This window comes from Rhipicephalus sanguineus, chromosome 3 (assembly GCF_013339695.2).
Source record: "Rhipicephalus sanguineus isolate Rsan-2018 chromosome 3, BIME_Rsan_1.4, whole genome shotgun sequence".
NCBI lineage: Eukaryota > Metazoa > Arthropoda > Arachnida > Ixodida > Ixodidae > Rhipicephalus > Rhipicephalus sanguineus.
Genome location: NC_051178.1, coordinates 164,904,522 through 164,912,025, shown reverse-complemented (window position 1 = coordinate 164,912,025; position 7,504 = coordinate 164,904,522).

The following is a 7,504-nucleotide window of genomic DNA, read 5'->3' as shown; positions in this document are numbered from 1 at the left end:
AAAGTGGGCGAAAAGATAACTTGCCGCAGGCAGGAACCGAACCTGCGACCTTCGAATAACGCGTCCGATGCTCTACCACTGAGCTACGGTGGCGGTCATCCTCTCGTCCACTTTATGGGGTATATATGTACATTTAAACCTAGGAGTGTTAGTCAGCGCCGGTCGCAGCCATAGCGGCGAGTGTGGAACACTCTTTTTCTGCCTGTTGGCGTCACGTAGCACGTGATCTTTTTTACGAGCCGGCAGCTGACCAATAATTTCACGCATACTACCTGAAGGCATCAAGTCTGCCGAACGAGACCCTCGCTATGAATGGAGGAAACAAGGTTACTTTTAAGGGCTCGTTTTTGAATAACGTAAGATTTATGTTATTCAATAGATACGGTATATTTTGTTCTTGTTATCAATCTAACGCCAACTCAACCACTCGGGAAACACTCTTTCTGGAAAACGCTGTGGTAATGCTAATGCGATTCATATTCTATTTTCCGTGCCTATTGAAGAATCATAGAATTGCGATGGAAAGCCATACAGATACGTTACAAGAGGCTGCTGCGTAGCTTTGTGGTGTTATGCGGGACAACCGGGATCGCGAGAAGAGAAGACGCCGAGATTGAAAGGCGTGTGTTCTTGTTGTTTTAAAATTTTATTATATTTTATGACTGAATGGGTGGGGTTCCTAGTCCGGGTACCCATTGGCGTGGGCCCTGGTCCTTGCGCTGGCCACCTTGGACCCCTCGGTCCGGGCTGGACAGTGTCACCTACCACCCACCTCTACTAAAATGATTGAAGATGTCTGTTTTGGATGAAAAGGCATGCGGAGACGCCACCAAAGCGTTTCGATACTTTCCCGCTTGGGAAATGATGAACGTGCCTAGGCAACGGGAAGAAAAGGCGGATTTTGTGTGGTGCGTCACTCCCTCGTACTACCCATGTGGTAGCGCGCTCGTGACAACGAAAGAATAGAAAATGTGCGGGGATCGTAATTATACTTGACGCTTATACTCCGCTTATACAAACTGACGGGCTCGATAAATGTACGTGTCAGGAGACTCGTGAGGCAACAAAATCTAATGGTAATGCAATTCTGTGATAACGTAAAAAGATGTTGCATGGCCCTTTTGAGCAACCTCGCGGATCGTGCACACATACACACACACATTCCCAGAGTGAGAAACGTCGTGCTAACAAAAGCAAGTAGCACACGCTCCAGTCTGAGATCGGAAGCGTGTAGAATGGGTGCGTGGAGACGAAGACGAGAAGAAGAGGAAGAGAACGGGAGGAAGCGGAGAGAAGGCCTTTCACCTTTTGTGCGGACACCGTAAATCTGGCCGGATAGAAAGGCATCGTTTCGGTTTCGCGCGGTGTCGCGACGCGTCAGCGTACGTATAACAGGCCCGGGCTGCCTGGCTGGATGGCTACATGCAGCGTGGCTGTTGCTTCGACGGGAGTACCTATATACGCTGCGGGTGCGAGGGAGGCGCGATTTGGGTCGCGAGCAAACCCGTTCTGGCCGCGCCGTCTCAGCTGAGACGCTGACACCGGGCTAATTAACAAGACAGCGGCTGAGTTACGAGCACCACAGCTGCGACACGGCAGTAAATCGCTCGCCGACGCCGACGCTAGAGAGCGCGCGCGCTCTGCGGCTCCGCGTATACATGGTATACGGTGTGTAGCGCCGGGGTTCGACGCTGTTATACGTGCGAGCTAGCAACCGTTTCGCGCGTCTCTAGTCTCCCGTAGAAGTGGTGCGCGTTTCTCCCCCTGTGTACTCTGAGGGTTTACGAATGGTTGGCGATACAACGGCAGCAGCAAGAGGATAGAGTCGAATACCGTTCTTCTCAACGCTTAGTACGCACCAGGTGTCAACAAACAAACATTTGCAGGTTTCTACTATACTTCCCGGTAGAGGTCATGCGCTGCATGCTTCAGGGACATCGCCGTTACCAATAGTTTTATGAGCCATTTGAAAACCTTACTGACCGCAAATTAGCGTTCACGTTTTCTTTTTTCGTTGATTGAAACAAGACAGCGTCGTTCTTTTCGTATCTCAAACAAAGGTGGCTATCGATAACTATTGTGTATAACGCGACGCCTTCCCGTGGTGCATAGTTGCGGAATTGGCAGGTGTGAGTGCTAACTAGCGGTGGGAGATCGCATGCGTCGTAATATCACCGTACATAATGGGGGCTGCTTTCTAAGAGCAATGGTGAATGTATACAGCTTTCCTCGGCACCAAATTTTACGATAATACGTTTACAATTAGAGGATAATCGTGCGAAGGTCGCTCTCTTGATGCCAGAAGCCAAAGGCTCTGTTTCGCGATAACGTGGCACTCTTTCCGGCAAATAAAGTTATGACACTTATCTTCCATGTTTCTCAGCTATCTCTGAAATGCAATTTGCGTTCAACGCTCTTGTTATGCATGCATATGCGCGTGCCTGCATGCTTGTTTGGCTGTCTCACTTTCTAATCCGCTTTTCGTACTACCCTACAACGCATTTTTCCTAAACGTGTCCTTTAGCGACAAGCTGCGCCCATTCGGCGACAGTTCCCACGAGTACTCAATATACTGGTGCTACCAGTCGCAAGCCCGGTTTAGTACTCGTGCAGCGAGTGGAATTTTTTTTTATCTCTTTCGTAAATCAGCCGTGTTACGCAGCCTCCTCCTATCTATCGTGAAGCGCTAGAAGAACGTTCGGGGCATCCACTCGCCCTCTAACGTACGCAAAACGGCAACGGCTGAATGGCGAAAAACGCGGCAGCCCGATGCGACTGTAAACTCCAAACGCACGGCCGTGGTGTCAAACTTGATAATAGGCTATTTATGGCGGGGCCCCGAAACAGCCGTACAAACAGCGGCGGAAATAGAAGATAGAAAAGCGACCGAAACGGTCCCTAAAAGGGGCACAAAAAAAAAAAGTGCTCGGGTTAATAAAGAATGAATAGTGTGTCTCCGTTCTCGCCGTAAGCAACATGTCCGATCGGTTGGCTGCTGCTACTGCCGCGCATATGTGGGGCATGCTGGGGAGCGACAGTATGCAGCTGCTTCGGCGTCACCGGCAGACGTTCGGAGTAAGGCGAGGGAGTGTACCTATAGAACGAGAGACACGAGGATAGGAATGAGAGTCACCCCCCAGAAAGGATTCACGAGACGGGAGGTGTAAACTGTGCCCTAAACTGGGTTTGCCCCATTCATCCGCCCATGGCGCCATGGATGAATGCATAACCGAGCGGCGTACAAGACCTCTCCGCTGGCATGACGAAGAAGGCATATGCGAGGGCTGCCGAAGGGGGTGTAGTGCAATCCTGCGCTCCCTAGGCTGTTCATCTGTATTGCAATACGCGACCGAGACGCGACACTCGCAAAATACACAGCGTGCGTCCCGTACACGTTTGTTACCTTCGGGCGGCAATATAGAGTTGTTCCTATTTTATTAGCATTATTTTTTGGCTATACAGCCTCGCTCATTCTCCACCGCCCTTTAGGCTCACAATGTCGAAGCGTTTGCTGCGGGGGGAAGTGGGAGTTTATTTACCTTTCTCGCTATTTACGATTGCCGGCCGCCACCTATAGAGCTGTACGCACAAAAAGCTCTCGCTAGAAATCGTCTTTTCTTGTCACTCTCCTCGGCCTCCTCTCCACTTCTGCGTCGTGGTCGTCGTCTTCGCTTACGCTGTCGTGTCGAGTCGTGAAACACGCGATCCGGAATACAAGTCTCCCAGCGTCCTGGAACCTTCCTCTCGTGTTCTCCGCGTGTAAAGAAAGAGCGTGTATGCGAAGAGCCGAGCATGGCGGTGGCACAAAGCTTTTTTACTCCCGCGCGTAGCCGTCTCCCAGGATTTTTTTTTTTTTTCATTTGCGAAGGCTAGCTTTTAGGTGTGTACAAACTTGCTCGACCTCGTCGTAAAGGTGCGTAAGGGTTTTGCGTGTACGTCTGCATCTGCCTCGTGCATGTAGCCCAATATTTCCTTTTTAAGTTTCTTTTTGTCATCCTCTTCTTATTTGGCGCGATAAAGAAAACTCGCTCGAGGTTCCCGGGAGTGACGTCTGTCTGTACTGAAGGGAACCGACGCATCTTTCATTTCGTGAGTAACGTGGTCGTATAACCTCGCCATTGTGAGCCGAAAAGGCGTACACGTTCAAACTGAAGCAAGACAAGGCGCGGGGAATCCTTTTATTACGCGTGGCACCGAAGGGTGTCAGTCGCGTCGTGCCTCTTCGTCTCGAACGACGCCTTGCATTGCTCCGGAGTCGGGCTTTGAGCGCGACAGCAAAAGATACGTGAAGGACGTTTATTGGCAGCGCATCGTAGCTGGGGTGCATGACCGGGGTAGTGTAAAGCTGCAGGCAAAGTCCCTCCACAGTATAGAAAGACAGAAGCGTGTTCTCCGTTCTTGTGCCGTCCAACCTGTGAGACTAGATACATGTATATGTAGCGCCTTCAATAGAATTAAACTATATAAGTGAAAATAGCCATGCCAGCCCGCGGAAGAGGAAGAAAAAGCTGACACTAACGCCCTATAGGGGGTCCTGTAGTTATATATTTATATGACAGTCTGTAGTATGTCGCAGAATGTGTAAGCACATCAAACTCACCGCAGGAACATACCAGCTCCTGTGCCTTTGTGCTATCGAATGAACCTGCGTGGTTAATGCATTGAGCAGTATTGTACATGACCAACTTACAAAAACGGGCACTATAGCTCACCAGTGTAGCTTTCAAGTGTGGAGCAAGAATTCATTCATTCATTCATTGGAACAAATTTAACAAGTTCATTTGCATGAAAAACCCGAACTCTGAGTCGTAGTGTCATCTGTCCAGCGCTTACACCAGAATAGATCAGCGCGGTCGAGTTCTATAGCCTGTCATATCAAGGGTTCCCCTAACGTTCCACATTACAGTGCTCCGTAACCTTCCGCGTGCAAATGACCACCATACGATTTGCCCCGGTGTGTTGCCACGATAGGGCAACGACGAAGGTGGAGGCTGTGCGACGACGCACGTTTTGCCAGCGGTAGCACAAGCGATAACCGCTGCGTCTGCTTATCGCTGCGAAGAAAGCATATCGTTTGTATGCGGAACTTTAGGGACCACAGCAATCTCGGTGGCGCGCAAGCGGGCATGTCACGGCGTATCGTTTGCACTTCACGGGCATCTGTAGTAAGCAGAAAAAACACGAATACTTAATAGCTAATATCAGACGTTTTTCAAACCGATCTCAAACTTTCACTTTGGAATTTTTTGGCTTGCTTCGCAGCTTCGAAAGTTGGTTAAATAAACATTTAATTAAGCATTTATAATTAAGCATTTACGCACAACACAAAAAATAGTATAATTACTCCATGCAATAGTAAGCAACATACATTCGGTCGCGTCGTCATAGTACAGTGAACTGGAAGAGGGGCAGTCATAGAGAGTGCGTCGGTGTATTTTTAAACTCTGGCTCGAGTTAGGCACGAGCTCGGCGCGGTGCTACGATTAGAACGACCGCCTCTATAGTAATGATTTCAAGCGCAAAGCACGAACTGAAAGCACAGACTGGAGAAATACACGACGTATGTATCTTTGCCCTTGTCAGTGCCTTGTGACGAGAATTCTCCTTGCTATGTGCGACCCTTTAACGAGCCCAGGCAAACACAATTCTCACGTTCTTATACCCTGCCACAGCCAGTCTCGGACTTGCATACATTTCCAAGCACCGCCAGCTATACCACGTCACTATGTATGCATGACATAAGTTCGAACCTTACCAAAGATATGACCAAGCAGCGTCACCGCAGTGCTCGTTATTATAAGTTGTGCTGCAGCGACTGGGAAGCCGCTGAAATGGGATGCGGTTTTCTTTCTCCGTAAGGGTATGAGACATCATGCCACACGAGACATCATGTCATCTGTGTGGAGCACACTGTGTTTTCAAAACAACCAGTTTCGCCATCTGAACTCTTCGCTTCTCCTTTGCATCGCACTATACTATAAGACTCTGTCGGTAGAAATCCTTCCTGCTTTGTCGGCTAAGGCTAGGTGTAACCTTTGCAAAATCTTTGATCTTAAGCATTGGTATGAGTGACAACGCTGCTTATGATTGTAGTGGTCGCGAAGAGACTCGCAAAAACTTGGAGCACGCTTGAGCTTCGCCTTCAAGAGTAGAATGCGATAGCGTAATCAGGCCCCTGCACATCGCCTTCAACTGTGCCGCAAGGAAACAAACGTTTGTGCGTGTAACATTGGCCGTTTCAAACTGTCCTAGAATGCCTGCTGCATGTACAGTTGCGAAGTGCCCACTACGCCATAATTCTTCCTTTTGCGAATTGGCGAAGTACCCACTACGTGTCAGTAAGGTGCCACGCGCACCTTCGCAAGTGGCACCTGTTGTAATGGGTGGCCGGCTTTAAACCACCCACTCGCTGCGCAGTGCACATGTTTAGACGCGGTGAGATTGTACGATTCTTCCATGCAATAGTCATGCGTAAGGAACTCCTTCCCAGTTACATGGCATTCTCATATCATTTTTTTCTTTTCTTTCTTTTTACGAAGCAGTTTCAAGCACTGACGATGCTCCACGGTAGAATATCTGCTTGCCACGATGAAGGACTGGGTCAATTCTCACTCGGGCCGAAGATTTCTTATTATTTATTTATTTGCATTTATACGAAATTTTCGCTCACGGACAACGCCGATCTTTCGCTCATGATTAGCGACGCCGCCACCGACGCCGACTCCGGAATTTCTGCGAAACGAGCTCTTTAACGCTATCGCGTTAAAACACATCTTCAGCGAGATTTCCGAATGCTTCTATAGGACATCGCATGCTTTCTCCGCGGGATTTCCAGCACCATTCCCTACATCAGCCATAAAGGAGCTCCGCAAGGTATATAACGCGCACACTTTCGCAGGCGACATACAGCGCATAACTGCACAGATGCCTGGCCAGATAAGGATGCTGTGGATACCACGGGACACAATTTCTGCTCACATACATGCTGACAACGCCACCCACAGTGAGCTGCCACGTATTCTAGAAGCGCCTTTCCCGAGTGATCCCCGGGTGATTTCCGTCCCCGCAAGGAGGTCCGCCGCACAACACACGATTTAATTCACCCGTGTCGTTCAAAACCTCCCAGGCGGGCTTACCCGCCAGGAGGAGGTGGTGTGTGCGGAGATCGTGTGGGGGCGGCACTTACTCCGCCGGTCACATAGCCTGGCCACAACATCTGCATGGCCCATTGGGGATACTTGCCCATTCTGTACCCATGAAGCGTCCGCGGCTACAATCAAGGCACCTGTTGTGGACATGCCCTGGCCTGAACCAATACGGCGGCGCTACCTGAGAACAGGGCCTTCATCCGACGAGACCACGTATTATGATTTGTTGGCTTTATGGGCCCCACCATAGAGCGCTGTTTGATGTGTATAGCGGAAACCGGCCTGTATCTGTATATTTAACTATGTATGCCGTGGCCAACTCTCGAAAAAAAAAAAAAAAGAACACACACGTCATG